We start from the raw sequence: 17,139 nt of genomic DNA, 5'->3' as shown, positions 1-17,139 counted from the left end.
GAAATCCTGGCTACGGGCCTGGGGGAGGGTATAAACCAATATAAGAGTACCCAAGTACCCATTTGTAAAGCTACTATCAGTCAGTTATAGGGTCTAGTGAAGTGGCTGCAAAGAAGATAGTTCTGAGAGAAGACCTAGAATGGCAGTAGGCCCCAGCTGACTTGATGAAGTTGTCATTGCTGGTAATCTTCCTGTAAGTAAGTCTGGATAAAAATCTGGCTGGCCAATAGTATAAGCACAATAGCATTGTTTTGATTACAAGTAAGTGATTAGAAATCTTTAAATCCTAATGCCTGCTTAGATGTTATAAAGCGTCTTTCAAACAATTCATCCTTTATCAGAATTCTGCAATGGAACTGTCCAGAACATAAATAGTTTGGTTTCAGACACTCAGGCTTAAAAAGTCTCATCCCCCCCCCCCCCCCCCTCACCTCTATACTCATAAAGATTCACCCTTTCTTAGAGTTCATCTTCTGACATAAGGTTGTTAGAAGGGGTTTCATGTAATAAACAGGTAAAGCGGGCGCATGAAGCAGATGATGAAGCCTTTCCTGAGGCATGGTTAACAGCTACACTGCTTGAAGGTATGAGATTTATATTCAGACACATCAAAAAACACCAAGCTGGAGGAGGCTGCAGTATGAACATCACCTCAAGTGCTGGAACTGTGTATGTTTAATATGAAAGAGCACAAAATCATCTAACACATAATGGCTCAGAATAGTCTTTCTTAATGACTTTCTGCAATTTCTATATTGCAGGATGAATCCTGATTGTCTTTGACAACCCTCCCCCAAACTATCAAATACTTTTAAACCAGTTCTGTGGGGACTTGGAATCAATTTTCCTTCGGTGTCGAAAGGCAACATGGGATCAGTTTTACCTGGGGTTGCAGGGCCATTTTAGGTCCAAATGTGACTTTTCCTGAAGCAGGAAAGGAACCAGAAGTTGATAGGTTCTCTTTTAGAAAGCCATCTCACCTAAAGTTGCTTGTGGAGAATATAGCATGTGAGGAGGCACTTTTAAAGAAATAGTTTACCAGTTGGGGCAATGAATTTGGCTCCTAATATCCCCTAGGAAGCAGTGCTGTTATCTCAAATTCACAACAGGTGCCTACTCCTATTTATACAGGACAGAAGCAGGTGATAAGGGGCAGAATCCGTAATAGTTTGAGCTTTGGACTGTTTCTCTAGATGTCAGGGTTCGAGTCTGCTCAGCCATGAAAACACACTTGGGCAAGTCAAACTCACTCAGCCTCAAATGAAGGCAAGGCAAACCCCTGTGAACAAATCTTGCCAAGAAGATCATGTGATCGTGTCATCATAGACCAGAAACAACTTGAGTGTACACAGTAGCAAATCTGGTGCTGACAATCAGCTGGCAAAATAGGAAGATGTCACAAGCTATGAAGAGTGATTCACACACACACACACTGTAGACCCTCCTACCTACTCGGTGCTTCATCTGTGGGGCTGGTTTTTACCTGTCTTTGAAAGGGTTGAAAGTTGGAGAGAAGGTTCTGTAATAGCCATCGGCAGAGGAATGGATTTGTCATCACTGTCATGAAAACTCAAAATGGAACTGCATTCAATATTTTGTTGGAGTAGGGCTTGGAATGCCCTATTGAAAAAAAATTCCTCTTTCTTCTGACAGAATTTTCCATTTCTGAACAAAAAAAGTTGTCTTTATGCATGATCTTTATTGTTTCTTTTTCATATACGTTGAGACCCTTGATGGCAGACTTGCTTTCTGCACGTGCTGCATTTACAAGCAGTCACCACTCTGCCCCCCTTTCCATCAGATTTGCTGATATCACAAATAGCTTTGGTAATCAGTAGTCACAATCTCATCCCATTGATCACAATGCTACTGATCCTTCATTTAGTTGCGTTTTTATTTAATTTTCTCAAAGATGTAACAGAAACAATCCTGTTGTATTTTTGAGTAATTATTTGGTTCTATTTCATGAGTTTTGACATATTGAAACAGTGGTTTCATTCAGTTATTTCCATCCATTTATTTCCTGTACTAGAGGCAGCTAAGACTTCATGAAATGCTTGAACTCCAAGTTCTGACTTTCTGTGCTGTTAAACCTCAGTGAGAAATCTGATCCTTCTAATGCAACATTCTGAAATATCTCCAACATGAAAGAGCACGCCTTGCTAGCAAACCTCATTTTCCAAAATATAGGGAATCAGAATTATGACAGCAAGCATATTCAGGGAGGACCACAGTCCCCTCAGCACTCTGCAATTGATGAAATGTGCATAAGCCTAAATAAATATATATACTTATAATGGATAGGCTGACAGCCAAGCAGTTGAAGTTACCCTTGGGCTTCTTGCCCAGAAATCCATTGATCTTAGTTCTGTCAACAAGTTTCCCAACAAATACAGAAAGAAATGAGCACAGGGAAAGTCACCAACTGACATGATGAGGCTAAATATTTCAAATCACAACAACCTGAAGCAGTATCCAAATCTCATCCATTTTGTTTATGCATCTGCATCCTCATTTGCTTCCATAAATATGTATTTTTAACATTGCTTCTCTGCCATAATTTTTGCCTAAATAATATCTAGTTTATTACTTAGCCCATGTTGGATATAGATAACAGGGTTTAGCCTTGGTTTCACAGAGTATGGGACAAATCTCTTCTCCTGAATAACTAATCTGTATCCAGGACAATCCAATCAGGGTAAAGCATGGGTGTTTGTAACCAGACAAGACTCTTGCAATTATTCTAGCCAAAAATTGCTGTATTTTAAGCCATTCCATTTCAGACTGGTCTGCCAGATTATCTTTTCTTTTTTTTTTTGGAAGTATATCCTGTTTTTATGCCCTGTGTAAATATTAAAAGCAAATTAAAGGCATAGTTAAAATTTTAATATTTTTAAATTTAAAAAAAATGAAAAATTGATGCCATTAACATTTACAGCACCCAAGTGATAAAATAACTGACCGTTGTCAAAGAAAATGAATAAAAATAAAAATTGCCTCCCTGCTGATGGAAAATTATGAGGAATGGGCTGGCCTGGACACACTTCCTGTTATATATGAATTACTCTGAAGCAGTTCTCTCCATCTTGAATTTGTCTAGATCAGGGTGGCAACTCTGGAAAGTCAGGGGAGCACATTAATCTGCCAGATCACCTTGGAGACTACATTCCTTGTTGCAACAAAATCAATTATGTGCTCCTCCAAATGTTATCCAATTGTTTTAACTACAATCCTGAAAGATTTGGAGGGCTACCAAGTTCTTGTTGTCTTGCATGTTCATCCAAAAAACAGCCCAACTCGAAAAAGCAGAAGATAAGCAAAGGAGGAGTCTGTATAGTATGCTGTCCAGGGTGCTGAAGGACTCTGCAATCATCTTCCATTGTAACACATTCCTTTGGATAATATAGTACAGAACAACATTCCTTAGTGCAAGTTCTTCCAAATGCTTTCCACTGCAATCCCCATGGGTGGTGGTTGGACATTATAATCCAAAACATCTGGTAGTCACCAGGTTGGAGAAGGCTGATGCAATGTAATCGGTATCAGTATTGACTTGCAAAATTAAACTCTAAAATAAAACCTTTTTAACTCATGAATATAACCTGATCTGGTTGAATCTTGAGGCCCTTCAGGACAGAGCTTATTAAACTTTTTCTACTCACAACCCCTTTCCACCCGATAAATATTTATATGACATATATATATATATATATATATATATATAGTAAAGGTTTTCCCCTGACATTAAGTCCAGACGTGTGCAACTCTGGGGGTTGGTGCTCATCTCCATTTCTAAACTGAAGAGCTGGCGTCAGTAGACACCTTCAAGGTCATGTGTGGCCGGCATGACTGCATGAAGCGCCGTTACTTTCCTGCCGGAGTGGCACCTATTGATCTATTCACATTTGCATGTTTTCAAACTGCTAGGTTGGCAGAAGCTGGGGCTGACAGCAGGAGCCCACGTTGCTCCTGGATTTGAACCTGCAACGTTTTGATCAGCAAGTTTAGCAACTCAGCGCTTTAAACAACTGCGCCACTGGGGGCTCCACACACACACATATATACATTCACACACACACACACACAAACACATATATAGATATTCAAAAATACTTACTGAAAATAAAGTGAATTGTACAGCTGAAGCATTTTTTCCAGAGTTCACTGCAAACACTGTATGTTATTGCTAACAGATTTGTGTAAATGCAGGGTATTCAGAAATCTTTTACTTTTGCCCAATTTTTGTGACCCCAACATGGAGTTATGAGGACTCTCTTTGGGGTCAGGACCTACAGTTTAATAAACATTGTTTCAGGGCATATCAATCCAAGAGGAATGTGTGTTGGAGGAATTTGGATTTAGCAGGAGATCTGAGGTTGTGACAATAGGTACAGTTCATTTAATGGAGAAAGAGAGACTTACAGAATCCTACTTATTTTGGAATAAAAAATACAATCAAATTAATCCATAATTAGAAACCTGTGTCTAGAGGGTTGTCATCAATGGTTGCACTTCAAACTTCAGTGCAACTGGCATCTGTCCTAGGGCCACCACTACACAATATTTTTTTAGAGTAGAAAAAATTCCTATGAACTTTGTGGATGTCACAAAGCTGAGAGGGGTAGCCAACACATTTAAATATAGGATCAGAATTCAAAAGAGACAAATGCAAGATTCTACATTTAGACAACAAAAACGAAATGCAAATATTTACCAGTTCAACAGTTACTGGTAGGTGTGTGAGCTCTCCCTTGCTAGTGTTCTTAAAGCAAAGGCCGTTCCTGGGAGTGTTCTGGCTGCAGAGTTCCTGCTTGGTGCAGGATGCCTGACTCAGAGCGCTCTCTGTCATTTTTATCATCTCAACCTTCTAAGATCTCTACTCCCAAAGGGGACATAGGCGAATCCATATTTTGAATCTTTCCTTCTCTGACATTTTTGCAATACTGGTGGGACTACAGAGAGCAGCACTTTTATTACATCCCTTAATAAGAAGGATATGTTGCTTTGCTGTGCCTTAGATCATATCTGAGGGAGAACTCTTTGGTTAAAAAATGAACAATTGTGTATGTGTGTGTGTGTGTGTGGGGGGGGAGGGATTATGTTATATGCCAAGACAAGGACTTTGTTATCTTTCATCTCAGACTGTCTTTCAAACCATTCACACGCCTCTGTAAAACAACGGTGTTTCCAAGAGAGGTGTCTGCAATTCAGAAACCTGTCATCCTCTGCATATTTCCTCTGAAACACAGCTAATAATGTATATCAACTATAATATACCTTCACCTTTCCGCCTCCACTAAAGTCACAGTCAGATCCTGCAGATAGTGGTCTCTCCAACTTCTCCCCAGCCCATCTTAAATGCTAAAGATACTTCTGAGAAACACTTCAACTAGTGATGTCTACTCTTTTTAGAAAGTACCATGAGTTTTGGAGTCCCTGGTGTCACAATGGGTTAAACCCTTGTGCTGGCAGGACTCCTGGTCAGTGGTTTGAATCTGGGGAGAATGAGTTGAGCTCTCTCTGTCAGCTCCAGCTCCTCATGCAGGGACATGAGAGAAGCCTCCCATGAAGATGGTAAAACATCAAACATCCATGCATCCCCTGGGACACGTCCTTGCAGACAGCCAATTCTCTCACACCAGAAGTGACTTGCAGTTTCTCAAATTGCTCCTGACATAAAAAAGGAAAAAAAGAAGAAAGCACCATGAGTTGAATGCAAAGTGCTCCTTCTATCACACAGATTTACACATGCACATTGTCATGCGTTTTAACTCTCCTATGAAAATTGTATTGCATATTCAGAGTCCCATTCTGAAGTGTCCAGTCTCAAAAGTATAGGAGAAGGGGCAGAAGAAGGCAAGCAAAATGATTCGGAATTAGTTAACTTTTCTAGAAGACATCATTTCAGGTAGGACCTTACAGTCCTTACACTAATGACTGAATAAAGGTGTCTGAGAGCTACTGAATAGATCTTGCAAATGGCTGCCTAGCAATTTGTTATAAGAAAGTTATCAATGCCTTCTGCCTTGTTCACTTTCTGTTCTTCCCAGGCTGACTGGACTAGTAGTGGTTGAATCTATCTACCTCCCTCCCTACCTAGAAGTCCCTGGTGGTGCAGTGGGTTAAACCACTGAGCTGCTGAACTTGATGACCAAAAGGTCACTGGTTCAAATCTAGGGAACGGGGTGAGCTCCCACTGTTAGCCCCAGCTTCTGCCAACCTAGCAGTTCAAAAACATGCAAATGTGAGTAGATCAATAGGTACCACGCTGGCAGGAAAGTAACGGTGCTTCCAAGCAGTCGTGCCAGCCACATGACCTTGGAGGTGTCTACGGACAGCAACAGCTCTTCAGCTTAGAAATGGAGATGAGCACCAACCTTCAGAGTCGGACACGACTGGACTTAATGTCAGGAGAAAACCTTTACCTTAACCTACCTCCCTACCTATTGCTGGTCAAGTTGCCAAGTCCCTCCCAAGGTGATGCAAACATATTTTTTTAGAAAAGATTTACATTTTAAAACCATGGCATCAATTCGATATTGAAGTCACACTTGTGAGATGCAGAAGAATGGCAGGAGTTTTCCCAGCCTCAATAATTACAAATATGTCTACTGATGGCCATGTGTCCTTACAACATTATATAAGCTGACAAATGTTGCCAATGTTTAGATTAACAAGATTTTAAAACCAAACAAACAACCATTACATTTCTCTTCCCAATTCACCACGATCAATGCAATTACAATGCAATCTAGATCAACAGATAGAGGGAGGCATTCAGTCAGGAAGAAATGTAATTAACTAACATAAATCATGTTAAAGCTTAATTCGGTAGAACAGTGTGATTTATGTAGCACTTTTATATTCAAAGTGCTTTGTAAAAGCAGAAGGGAGATGTGATCAGAATTTTTAAAAGGGTTTGTTATTATTGTTGTTGTTATATTTATTTGTACCCCTCTTTATCTCTCCAAACGGCACTCAAAGCAGCTTGACATAAAATCATTGGTATCCAATTTAAAATATACAAATATACAAACATTAAAACAGAATTAAACACAAATACTATTAAAACTTGAGTTAAAATCCATCAAACATATTCCAAGTTAAAAACCATGGCATCCGCTGACTAGATCTTAAACACCTTCACCTTTAAATGTCTGTTTGAATAAAAAGGTTTTAGCCTGCCACAAGGCGTCTTTTTGTAATATATATAATCAACTGATAAGCAGGCTGCTTATGTAAACAATTTGTTAAGTATGCTATCATTGTGTCAGATTCCAGAATTTTGTACTCAAAATGGTATTATAAACCCATTCTTACTTTGCTCTCAGGAGCCCCTGGTGATGCAATGGGTTAAACACTTGTGCCAGCAAGACTGCTGACTGAGAAGTCAGAGGTTTGAATCCAGTAGCAGGGTGAGCTCTAGCTTCTCATGCAGGGACATGAGAGAAGCCTCCCATAGGATGACAAAACATCTGAGAGTCCCCTGGGCAACGTCCTTGCAGACAGCCAATTCTCTCACTCCAGAAGCAACTTGCAGTTTCTCAAGTTGCTCCTGACATGAAAAAAAAACAACCTTTGCTCTCAGAAGTAATCTTAGAATTGTGCCAGGAACAGGAGACCCGATTAGAATAAAATAGCCAGTTATGACTTACACTTACATGAGAGTTCAAATGCAAAGCAATAGTTGTACAAATGCCAAGGCAAACACATGACAGATGTGATATCAGTTACCTATGTGACCAAGTTATGTCACCAATGAATTGGGGGTGGGGCATTGGGAAAGTACGTATTCAACCAAAGTCCCCTGTCGTCGTCCCCCCCCCCTCAGAATATGGAGTAAATAGCCTGGTAGAGAGATTCCAACAGTGGCTTAATAGATCTTGCTTAACAGCTATCTAGCTTCCCCTTTGGTCATTATGTCAAAGAAATGTCCATTTTAGTTTGCTTTGGCATTAACAGGCCAAAGCAAAGAGTTCAGTAGCACCATAAACACTACCTGGTAACCTTTGCAGTCTACCATCAGTTACATCAGATACTAGAAATTGTTTTTTTCTTAGCCTCAAAGGTGCCACTGAATTCCTTTCTATCAATTACAGAACTATCATAACATTGTTCTCCAAACTTCATAGCGAAAGCACCTCCCAGTGAACAGACCTATTTATATATACCAACAACTCATTTCCATGATTTTTAGTGTAAGGAAGCTACAAATTTGATCCTTCTAACAAGATCATGTGTAAATATTTCTCCCTTTTCAGTATACTCATGAAACAGTAGAAAGGTTGTCAGGAAAGTGCCTGAGAATTATTTTGATTAAATATTTTGAAAAGGAACATACACAAAACTATTAATTCCATTCAGAATGCCAAAAGAAAAACCTCTGAAATATTCACTGATTAATATTACATGGCTATAGCCATTAAATAAACCTAAAAGAACTACACAATCCACCCCCACATTTGGTGACAGTTCTTCCCAGAACCTTTTACCAGCCAAAGCATAAACACGTAGACAAAAAACAAACAAAATAGCCAATTTCATAACTGGCTAACAATTTAGGTATACAGATCTTTAGTATTGTTACTAAAAGATTATCAAGGACTGAACGATTCCTACAAACAGACAAAAGGAAGGAAGGAAGGAAGGAAGGAAGGAAGGAAGGAAGGAAGGAAGGAAGGAAAAGGACAGCCCTTTAATCACTGATTATTGATAAAGGTAGGAAAACTTTACTATCCTTCATGCTCTGAGAGAATCTATATTGCACTTTGACAAGTAGCTTCATAACCCATCCATGTCAAAAATGTGATCCATGTCAAAAATCGACAAGTAGCTTCAGGCATGTAGCCGGGGGGGGGGGGGGGGGCTTGGGGGGCTTCAGCCCCCCCCCCCGAAATTCTCATGGTGGTCCGCGAGAAGGCCTTACTGACTCTTATGTTTATCCATATCATGATCTGATCACCATGCTCAATATATCCCATATGCATGGGGGTATTGGGGTAACGATACAAAAGGTTTGCTAGGGTAGACCCTCTTTCACTCAGACTCAGCCCCTCCCGAACCAAACTCAACCCCCCCCCCCCCCCCGAAACAAAATCCTGGCTACGGGCCTGAGTAGCTTCATAACCCATCCATGTCAAAAATGTGATCGACAGGAGTATATTTAGATACTGTAGTATCTAATTGTACCACTTGCGAACCCCCATTGTGGCACAGTGGGTTAAACCGCTGAGCTTGTTGACCGAAAGGTCACAGGTTCGAATCCGGGGAATGGGATGAGCTTCCGCTGTTATCCCCAGCTTCTGCCAACCTAGCAGTTCAAAAACATGCAAATGTGAGTAGACAATAGGTACTGCTCCAGCAGGAAGGTAACAGCGCTCCACGCAGTCATGCCGCCCACCTGACCTTGGAGGTGTCTACGGACAACACTGGCTCTTCGGCTTAGAAATGGAGATGAGCACCACTCCCCAGAGTCAGACATGATTGGACTTAATGTCAGGGGAAAGCCTTTACCTTTACCTAGTACCACTTGATGCTCACCATATTGTAGTACTGTAGTACCACTCATTCCATTCAGTTTGTGAGAGAAAATCAAACAGGATTGTTGGAGAGTTAATGATCAAAGTGAGGAAGTAACTCTTTGGCTTTCCAGAGGACTCTGGGAAGCCAGGGTTTGAATTCCCACTCAGCCATGAATTCCCACTTGCCTCAGAGAGCTCGGAGAGTGTACTCTCTCAGCCTTAGATGAAAACCATGACAAACCAAGTTTGATTTAATCTTACCACAAAATCCTTAAGATAAGGTCACCATAATTCAGAGCTGACTTAACTAAGACTCCAACTGATGCAATGTTAATTACATAAGTGTAATTGTCCAGGTTGATGTTCTTCTACGCACTTGATGCAGTGGTTGCCAACATTTGGTCCTTCAACTATTTTGTACCTTAGCTCCCAGAATTCCTGAGAGCTGGCTAAGCTGTATGTGGCTTTTGGGAGTTGAAATCCCAAACACCACAGGGCTAATAGTCATACAGTGGAATTCTCTCAGTTTTCAGTTTTGGAAAGATTCTGTGTGAGAGAGTGTGTTTACGTGCCCTCAAGTCATCTGTTGACTTATGGTGGATTCATGAATTTCATGAGATTTTCTGGAGTAAGGAATATCTGGAAGTAGATTTGGTATACATTGGTAGTCTCCCATACAAATATGGACCAGGCTGACCCTACTTAGTTTTCAAGATTACATGGAATCTGGTGCCTGCACTAGATTTCAAAGACACCAATTGATTTAATTGGAAACATTATTTACTTGCATGGTCACATATTCCTCCATTTTACCTCCTGCTCATCTGTGTACACTGTATTGCTCAGCACTTTCAGCTCTTTCTGTATGTCTGCCACCACACAATCTTAACTCATGTATGTTTTTTCGGGCTATATGGCCATGTTCTAGAGGCATTTCTCCTGACGTTTCGCCTGCATCTATGGCAAGCATCCTCAGAGGTGAGGTCTGCTGGAATTGGGAAAAAGGGGTTTATATATCTGTGGAATGACCAGGGTGAGACAAAGGGCTTTTGTAAGTTGGGCTAGGTGTGAATCTTGCAACTGACCACCTTGATTAGCATACAATGGGCTGACAGTGCCTGGAGCAAACTCTTCTTGAAAGGTGATTAGATGTCCCTGCCTGTTTCTCTCTCTGCTGTTTTTGCTGTTGCAATTTTAGAATTTTTTAATGCTGGTAGCCAGATTTTGTTCATTTTCATGGTTTCTTCCTTTCTGTTAAAATTGCCCACATGCTTGTGGATTTCAATGGCTTCTCTGTGTAGTCTGACATGGTGGTTGTGAGAGTGGTCCAGCATTTTTGTGTTCTCAAATAAAATGCTGTGTCCAGGTTGGTTCATCAGGTGCTCTGCTATGGCTGATTTCTCTGGTTGGAGTAGTCTGCAGTGCCTTTCATGTTCCTTGATTCGTGTTTGGGCGCTGCGTTTGGTGCGTTTGGAGTAGCTATGCGGAGCCCTCTCAGCCCAGTCATAGCTAACTTCTACATGGAACACTTTGAACAACGAGCCCTGGAGACAGCAACCAAAAAGCCCACGATATGGTTCAGATATGTGGATGACACCTTCACCATTTGGAGCCATGGAGAAGAAGAACTCAACAGGTTCCTGGACCATCTTAACAGCATCCACCCAAACATCCAGTTCACTATGGAAAAAGAAAAGGAAGGAAGACTGCCTTTTCTAGATGTCCTAGTCATCCGTAAACCAGATCAACAATTGGGTCACACCGTTTACAGAAAACCCACACACACAGATAGATATCTACATAAAAACTCCAACCATCACCCAAGTCAAAAAAGAAGCACCATTAAAGCCTTGGCAGACCATGCAAAAAGAATCTGCGAACCCCACCTTCTCCAAGATGAACTGAACCACCTCAACTGGGCTCTTCAGGCCAATGGATACTCCACCTCGGACACCAGAAGAGCTGCAAGACAAGAACAAGCCACGAGAGTCAAGATGAAGATCCACCCAGAGGAAAAGTGTTCCTGCCATACATCAAGGGAACCACTGACCGCATAGGGAAGCTGATGAGGAAACACAACATACAAACAATCTACAAACTCACCAAGAAAATCCAACAAATGCTACGTTCAGCAAAGGACAAGAGGGATCCTCTCACCTCTGCAGGAGTCTACCGTACCCCATGGAGCTGTGGACAAGTCTACATAGGGACCACCATACGCAGCGCCCAAACACGAATCAAGGAACATGAAAGGCACTGCAGACTACTTCAACCAGAGAAATCAGCCATAGCAGAGCACCTGATGAACCAACCTGGACACAGCATTTTATTTGAGAACACAAAAATGCTGGACCACTCTCACAACCACCATGTCAGACTACACAGAGAAGCCTTTGAAATCCACAAGCATGTGGACAATTTCAACAGAAAGGAAGAAACCATGAAAATGAACAAAATCTGGCTACCAGCATTAAAAAATTCTAAAATTGCAACAGCAAAAACAGCAGAGAGAGAAACAGGCAGGGACATCTAATCACCTTTCAAGAAGAGTTTGCTCCAGGCACTGTCAGCCCATTGTATGCTAATCAAGGTGGTCAGTTACAAGATTCACACCTAGCCCAACTTACAAAAGCCCTTTGTCTCACCCTGGTCATTCCACAGATATATAAATCCCTTTTTCCCAATTCCAGCAGACCTCACCTCTGAGGATGCCTGCCATAGATGCAGGCGAAACGTCAGGAGAAATGCCTCTAGAACATGGCCATATAGCCCGAAAAAACCCACAAGAACTGAGTGATTCCAGCCATTAAAGCCTTCGCCAATACATTTAACTCATGTATTTTAAAATGTACAATCTGTACAATACGTAAACAAACTTTCTAGCGAGTGCATCCAAATAAAGCCAGTGGGACTTATTTCTGAGTTAATATATTTAGGCCTGAGCTATAAAGCATGTATGCAGATGGGGAACATTTATGCAAAATAAGCACTTTAGCAGACATATGGAGGCAGCATAATTCCTTCCGGGCAAAAAATGGACTTTGAAAGATATAGCTCTGTTTAATACAGAACCTGATTATGAAGCAAAAAGAGAGGCAATCATCAAAGTCCAGTATAATTTAGTGCCCTAACACATTTTGACAATATATCTTTCTGAGGATATAGGGCAGAAGTTTTTAAAAAGAGCTTCCATAGGCATCTAGTTTAAAAGAGTATTCTGGCCTAAATCCTATTAGTTAGAAACACTGTCCAGCGAGAAAGTTTTATTTTCAAAAACTCCAAAAGAGGTTGATAAAAATACAGAGAACTGGAGCTCCAGTGGTGCTCCCAAAATGAAGGGACCCCAAGTAGTGACAGTACATTTGTTTTTATAGTTTCATAGTGCTGTGCTACCCCTTTTGGGGTGTCCCTCAATCATTGTCAGGCTCAACTGGTTAAAAGACAATCAGGACATTTCACATCATGGTCCATATCCTCTGCCCTGCACCCTTCCTTTGTCTAGTTCTTATCACGATGAACTCTGTGTCCCAAACCCACCATGCACAAGGCTAGTGATGGTGCAAATAGGGCAGAGGAGGCTCCAGAAAGCCTCTCGCTTGTCAAGGCCATCTGTGTCTAGCAGGGCGGGTTACAGGGTGCTCTCACTGCCAAACTCAATCATAATCAAGTCTACAATTCTTGGATCTTGTTTTCTGGATAATAGGTCACAAGTGGCTAGGAATAATTGTTCAGTAAACTAGGGATATGGGGACACCCGTGTGTGTGTTGGGGGCGGTGTGTGTGTGTCAAAACCAATCTATGGTCCTTTCTTCCTAAACCATGTTCAAGGTGTGAACAATGGCTGCACTTCAAGCTGAAGGGTCCTTGAGTGGGAGGCCTCAGGTTCCATCCCTGGGCCATTAGTCTTCAACATTTTTCTCAATGACAGATGATGGGTGGAGGTAGCCATGAGTGCAGATTGGAGCAGACATTGCTCAGATTGAAGGAACTAATTTGTGAACACACATTAAGGTGTATTCTTCCTCCACATGCACCTAGAGCTCTTTTTCCTAAGTTGGAGCTTCTGTAACATGCATCCTTCATCCAACCTGCCACCCCCTCTCCCTTAAAAAAAAGAACGAGTCCTTCCAGACGTCAATAGGAAGATCTTCTTCAACAAAAGCTTAATTTTTCTTCTTCTTTTTCTATAGGTGCAAGAGGGAGTCCCATACATGATGGCTGACAACAGATCTAAGAAAACATCTCTTATTATTCATGACCATCTGTTCTGAAAAAGCAAATGAAAAAGCGGAAATGTCAATTTCGATTTAACAAGTGAGAGGATGGTCCCTGAAATACCAAGCTGTGACAGCTGAGACACAAGGGTGGGTGTCTGCATAAACGTATGGTCAACCAGAAAAAAGTGGTTACACTGGCCTGGCAAGTAGGTGGTATAGAAAGTGATTTCTAAAACCACCGACAGCTGGCATTTCATGACTAACACCAGTAAGAAAGCACAACTCCTGTCTCAGTCCAATACTACTGCAACCATTTTACTAGCCTACAAAAAGTCTTATGTGCCCCTCCACCCACATGTACTTGTCTTAGTCATTGGTAGCATATGGAACATTTAAGAGCCGTGGGGAGCCACTCTTCTTCTCACTGGCAAAGGGCTTTTTGGGGGGGTTTTTTGGCCAGGGCATCCAAAAGCAAGTCATAACTGCAGGTGAGCAGCTCTTGCCAGGGCTAGCTTTTTCTTCTGAGAGATGAACACCAAAGGGGTTCTTCATGGCTTGCAAGGAGGTTTGGTGGAACAAGGTCTCCATTACAGCAAAAGAAAGTCTCAGAGTTTAGAATTATTTTGCAGTTTTTGAAAAGTAACCCATTGCTATTATGTGTTGCAATGTTGGATAAACAACTCATTATGTTACCTTATGTGACTTTCTGAAGAGAGAAATGGACCAGGATTGTGGCTGCATATTGGAGAGCTAAGCATGTGTTTGTGTGGTGCTAACAGAGAAAAGGAACTGCCCATGAAGTAGAGAAGAATGAGGCTTCTGTTAGGCTGTAAATTTGTGTATATTTATTAAGTAAGCATTATTGAACAAAGTGGGGCTAACTGCCAAATATAGGTACAAAGATAATATATTCAAATGCTCATTTTTTAGCATTCGTCGTTTTTCCATATCCTTTGTATTCAGAAACAAAGAGGGGAAACTTTGTATTCAAGTAGAGAGGAAATACATTGGAAAGAGGGAAAAATACTTAAAATGAATCACAATTCAGTGGTACATCAAAGCATAGCAAAGTAAAAAGCAAGTAAACATTGCTCTTAGTGATTTGTTGATTACATAAAAGCATTTGTTGATTCCAAAGAGGGGGTTACAAAATAAGCTAGGGCTAGATACTATGATTAGAGCCTGAACCGCAACACTGTTAAAATGGATAGTCTTTGCATCCTAATGTCCTAATCCCATTTGGATACCATTTGTGTTTTAACACAAACAGTAAATGTGTGCTTCCAGTCCTCAATGTATGTGTATGTTTCTCGCAGCTACAGCTTCTATCTGTCTTCTTCTTCATCATAGTTTTCTCCACTGTTAAGTGACAAATTTCTCTCAATAGTGGGTCACCTTTTCAGATGAAATATTATTTCTCTCTAACCCTGGGCCTGAAGACGTAAAAAAAAATCCCTTCCTTAAAAAAAATTTTTTTTCTTTTATTATTGTTGCTTCTTAATACATTTGCATCACATTATTTGCTCTTATTTCAATTAGATGCAGATATTCATAAATCTTTTGTATAAACTTTTGTAAATCCTATTATTAGTATTTACACTTATTTTCATTTGGTGCAATTACATGTAGGATATTTTGTATCCAGCATTCCTAGGTGTTATTCATTTCTTTTGTTTATAACTTAATTTTTTACATATCCTTTATCTTATTAACATTTACTACTAAATTTATAAGCAGATGATAATAAAAAATACAGCAAAATAAAACCCCTGTGTTATCCTCCCCATCACCCACCTCCCTGACCACACTATATTGTTATCTTTAGCCATGTGGACAGCTCTCTTACTTTCTTTATAATATTTGTATTGGTTTTATTCATTTTACCCATTCTATAAATGTTTCCCATTTGTTTTTCGTTTCCTCTATTTTCTCTTCTTGTGCATCCTTCTTCATTACACTTGTCCTAATTATGTACCTGTTCATATATGCAACTGGTTCAGTTCTCCAAAGTCCATTTTTTTACCTTTCCACTCAAATAATACAGTAGAGTCTTCCCCTTTCCTCTCTCCTCTTCCTCCTTGTCTTACCTTTTTCAATTATTAGGAATGGAGAGTTGGGGAGCACTCCTTTGATTGAAGGGGAAATGCTTGAGGAAAAGGGGGGCATCAGATAAGACAAAATGTCAGATAAGCAAAGGTCAGGTAAGAGAGACACTACTGTAATTTTAAACAGTTCTTGATCCTTTCTATTAATTATCTTGTTTCCTAATATTCCCATTAGTATCATGTCTAAATTTACTTGTATATTTACATACTCTTTCCATCGTTTTTGTTATCATTTCCTAGAATATGGTTACTTTTAGACATCCCCACCAGATATGTGAGTAGCATCCCTTGTTCTTTCCGCAATGCCAGCACATTGGGCTTACTCTTTTTATCATATATGATAATTGAGTTGGAATCCCGTATCATTTTAGTATAAATTTCCTTTCTAATTCTTTATTTTTATCCATTTCAATTTCCTTCATCCCTTCATTATATTTTATATTATTAGATTAGTAAGTGGCCCTTCCCTTTGCCATTTATTTTGTGCTGTTCTTATCATATAGTCATTGTCCTTTACCATCAATTCGTATATTACTCCTGTTAACCCTTGATTTTTCCATTCCTGTAAAGATTTCTCCCCATTCACCTTCTTTTTGTATTTTTCCTTCATGTTTTTCCTGTTAAATTTGTTATACAGACCAAAGAATTTTATCCAGTTCTTATCCCCCATCTTCTTTTTTATTTGATTGATAGGGATTAACTGGCCATTCAGATCATACATATCTTTGATTTCATCATATCCTTTGCTTCTCATTTCTTTCCACCATCCGGGGTCCCTCTCCTTCTCATACAGACTCTCTAGAGGTGCCCATATAGCCATTTCTTACATCCATTTTGGTTGCCATCTTTTCCACACTTCTAGGGCTGTTTTCCTAGGTCCATGTGTTTTTAATTCCTAACCTTAGATTACTGGTGAACATCCCATGCTGTCCCTCACCTTTGTTACCTTCATTTTCTGCCCTAATCCATTTTTATTTCTTGTTGCTTTTAATTTCTAATAATTATTTAACTTGAAATTCCTCATAATACATTTCTAAGTTTAGTGTCTCTCCCCCCCCCCCCCCAATTTCCTCCTGGAGTAGGTAGTAAAAAATGGTAATCTAGATCCCCCCCACCCCCACCCCCCGAAGGTCCAATCTTCTATAATTTTTGTTCCAATTTTTGATTATTCATTGGTAGAACTTGAAATAGGCACATTAGTTTTGGGGTGAGGAACATATTACCTGCTTTAATTTTACCTGAAATGCTTGCATTATTTTTTCATCTTTTTAATGTCTTTGTAACTTTTTTCATGCT

This window comes from Anolis sagrei, chromosome 1 (assembly GCF_037176765.1).
Source record: "Anolis sagrei isolate rAnoSag1 chromosome 1, rAnoSag1.mat, whole genome shotgun sequence".
Classification (NCBI taxonomy): Eukaryota; Metazoa; Chordata; class Lepidosauria; order Squamata; family Dactyloidae; genus Anolis; species Anolis sagrei.
The sequence above is the reverse complement of the archived record's forward strand: the minus strand, read 5'-3'. Positions refer to the sequence as shown.